Source organism: Sinocyclocheilus anshuiensis, unplaced genomic scaffold, assembly GCF_001515605.1.
Source record: "Sinocyclocheilus anshuiensis isolate Anshui unplaced genomic scaffold, SAMN03320099.WGS_v1.1 scaffold333, whole genome shotgun sequence".
NCBI classification, from domain to species: Eukaryota; Metazoa; Chordata; class Actinopteri; order Cypriniformes; family Cyprinidae; genus Sinocyclocheilus; species Sinocyclocheilus anshuiensis.
In genome coordinates, this window is record NW_015539871.1 from 317,190 (window position 1) to 321,071 (window position 3,882).

Consider the following 3,882-nt stretch of genomic DNA (forward strand, 5'->3'; position numbering starts at 1 on the left):
CGCGCTGCCGCTTTTATTGAACTGAAGGAAGGCGTGCCGCACTACAGCGATCTGTCACTCCACATTAAACAGCGCCAAAACGGCATTTATTGTTTGAATACTGCAATACAATGAACAGAATTTGAAACCTGAGACTTTGTTTCATATTAAAAGTACCACGGCACAATGCCTATTGCGATTTATTGGATGGGAGGTTCGCTTCAATGTTCCGTCCATTATCTGAAAACAGGCTAGACTAATCGATTCTTGGGATTTAAGAATCGATATCGTTCTGTAAAAAAGAGAATCGATTAATATCGAGATATCGATATTTTTTACCCAGCCCTAGTGTTTACACGTCAATGATGTCGAAACAACGCTGTAAATTGTAATATTACATTTCTTAAAAAGTTACAATTTTATAAATGCCAAAATAGGCTAAAAATTATCAACAAAACTAATAACTACCCAAGAAATTAATACTTTTATTCAGCAAGGATACGTTAAATTAATCAAAAGTGACAGTAAAGACTTTTAGATTGGATTTTAGATTTAGATCAACACAGTTTCCACAAAATTATTAAGTAGCATAACTGTTTTCAAAAATGTTTATTGAGCAGTAAATCAGCATATTAGAATGATTTCTGAAGGATCAAGTGACTCTGAAGACTGGAGGAATGATGCTGCTGAAAATTATATTTATTCCATACATTTTTTTTTTTTTTAATAAATTACTTAAAAAAAAAAATAATCTTACTGACCCCAAACTTTGAAATGCTAGTGTTTGTGTAGTAAAGGATACAGAGCATGGCTTGAGACACAGGAAGCCACTGGCTGCAGATGGCACTGAGGAGCACTTTGGGGTCTGAGTGTCTCAGGTCACGAGACATGACCTTTAACCCCAGAGAGGTCACCATCTTCTCCACCTTTTCTTTGTCCCTGGAAAAGTGTAAATGAAATGTAAAAGAAACTGGAAATGCACATTTAAAGTGAGTTTTTCCATTTTGAATTAAAAAATAAAGTGCGTTGATGAATTATGCAGTTAGACCGAAATTATGCATTCAGAAGTAATCAGTGGAAATGTTTATTTCAAGTTTTATTTCATGACTAAACATTGTACACCAAGTTTTAGTAATTTTGTTGTGTGCTTTTGTTATTTATATTTTAGTTTTAGTTTTTTATTTCTATTTTGCTTTAATTTATTCGTATTTCTGTTATAATTAAAAAAAAAATTGTAGTACATTTTTCATATTTTTGCATTTTGTTAGTAATTTTGCACATAAACTTACACTTATTTCTGTTACTTGCCAAGAAAATAATTGTAGTTTAAGTTGTAGTAATTTTGTTAATTGTTACATTTCAATTTAGCTTTAGTACTTCAACTTATTTTATTTTAGTTCGTTTTTATTTTTTAAGTTAATTTTTTGTAACCTTTTTTTATTTCAGCTTTTATTTTTATTTTAATTAATGAAAACTATTTTTAATAAAGAAATTTAATAGATTTAGTTCAAAAATAGCACTGAATTCCATACTGCATACAAAAAACATTTATAAAGAAATATTAATATCATTTTGCAGCACATTCAATTTCAAAGTGAAAAGGCAAATCATGTGTTGACGTCAATTTCTCATTTGTACTGACAAACACATAGGAAGTTACCTTCTAGTGACCACAGCATCATACATACTCCAGATATTATCCAGGACAAGCTGCACAAACAGAGGCTTCTTTCCTTTAGACTGTGAAGACAAAGAAAGACAGAGAGTAAACGAGCATGCTGTATAAGGAAAAGAGAATGCATCATACACAAATACACAAATTAAGCCAGCATGTAAAGGACCCAGGGATTATAAGAACTCATTAGTTGCTTTTAAGATTTGGAGCCATAATAAAAAGCCTCTGATTTGACTGAACAGGGTCAAACTCTTCACTAACATATGAGCTCAAATGAGTTTAAAGGCTTAAGTTAGGCTCGTCCTGCAAATCAATGTTGCTAGAGGTCGCGTCACCCTGCATAACCAACTCTGTCTGAATGAGATCTGTCTGCCAGAGCAGAATAATGGCAGTGATTGATCAGTTTAGGATGAAGACTTTTTTTTTTTTTTTTGGAGTGTCGTATGGCTGGCAAGCCAAATCATCTGGTAACTGCAGACTGAGTCATAGATCTTCAAAGGATTCATTATTCAAATCCTCGTCCTGCATTACTGTAAAGAGGGTTCTTATTAACCAATGCACAAAATATCCTCATATTGTTTATGGGACAATGACAAATGAACTTCAGAATATACATTTTTGCTAAATCTTCTCACGTTGAGTTTAAAACACACATGCTTTAAATGTGGTCACTGCTCACAAATGTACTGGAAAGAGGATCAATAAGTTAAACCAAGATTTACATGTCAAACAGCCTCCTTATTTTACCCCAAACATAGTGTTATTAACTTTAGGTTTCAGGCAAGTTTGGGTTTTATGCTTTGGCTCTGCATAATGTTGTGTCAGAGCTGCTTTGCTTGAGAATCAACAGTCTTTACAGTACAAATGTGGTTATCAATGATGAACAGATGCAAAAAAAGGGCCAAATCACAATACGCAAATAAAAGCAAAAAAAAAAAAAAGATCTATCAAGGTCAATGACTGATTTAAAAACTTTTAAATTCCTAAAAAATAAAAAAATAAAAAAAGTTAATTTTAAATTGTAATAATATTTCACAATAATATATTTTTGTACTATATTTTTGATCAAATAAATGCAGCTTTAAATGCTATTTTCAAAAGCAGTAAAAAAATCTTACCAACCCCAAACTTTTGAAAAGCAGCGTGCTTTTTTTCCAGTATTTTATTCATTCATTTTAATTCGGAAATATATATTTTTTAAAAAGTCCATCATAGAAGTGTAGTCAAATCACTGTCTGTATAATTTTCATGTTTTATAATAATAAAATAAAATATGGGAGTCACATTTTTGACCCTTATAACACCATATTCAGGTCTGCTTTGTTCGGATCATTTGTTCATGGGAGGGAGGAGGATGTTCCAGACTAATGTGTGCGTGTGTTATTAAGGTGAGGTTTCAGTGAGGGAACTGACGTCCATTAGCATAACTACGGCATATTTGAATGCCCTAAATGGCACTACAAACCCAGAGCATCTAATGGAGGGTCTCTGCTGTCACATCACTCCTGTAGCTCTGTCAGCCCACTTCCTGTCAGTCTCTCAAAGGGGAACAGCAGATAGATGTGGCTGCTTCAACATTTCCAAAGACAGTCAAGCCGAGTATGTAATGTCACACACTCTATTGAAAGTTGCAGCTCTTTCAGCATTTAATGCTCCACAACACAGACCTTTTCCAAAGGATTCTGCAGGTATTATGAAGCTAAATGCAAGACTTTTTGAAACAGATTTCTGTCAGAGTCGTAGAGCGGTGGTTAGTGCATGAAAACATGTTGGACATCCAGCTGACGCAAGTTCTGGTCTGCATCATATAATAGATAGATATATAATAGATACATCAGGGATTAAACCGCCAGAATTTTAAAAGATGATATCTCCGTTTGCATTGAACTTTCAGCTTCGTAACTTTGCAGATATTGTTTATGCTCAAACAGCAACATTACACACTAACTAACGTTAAAAAAGTGAAATCGCAATGAACCACCCCTTTAAGTACCCCATGAGATTTTAAGTTAATATTTCAGAATCAGAATCAGAATGAGCTTTATTGCCAGGTATGTTTTCACATACGATGAATTTGTTTTCATGAGAGAAGATTCAAAGAGGAAGTGTGCTGGATGTGAGGGGTCCAGAGTGAATTTGCTAGCCCTTTTGCTCACTCTGGAAGAGTACAGTTCTTGAAGAGAAGGGAGGGTTGTACCAATGATTCGCTCAGCAGTCCGGACTACCCT

The 3,882-nt window shown here is 33.9% G+C and overlaps 1 pseudogene; it reads right to left on the minus strand.

Moving 5' to 3' along the window:
- Nucleotides 1-3,882, minus strand: part of LOC107685220 (elongation factor-like GTPase 1) — a 134,481-nt pseudogene that overhangs the window by 120,481 nt on the left and 10,118 nt on the right.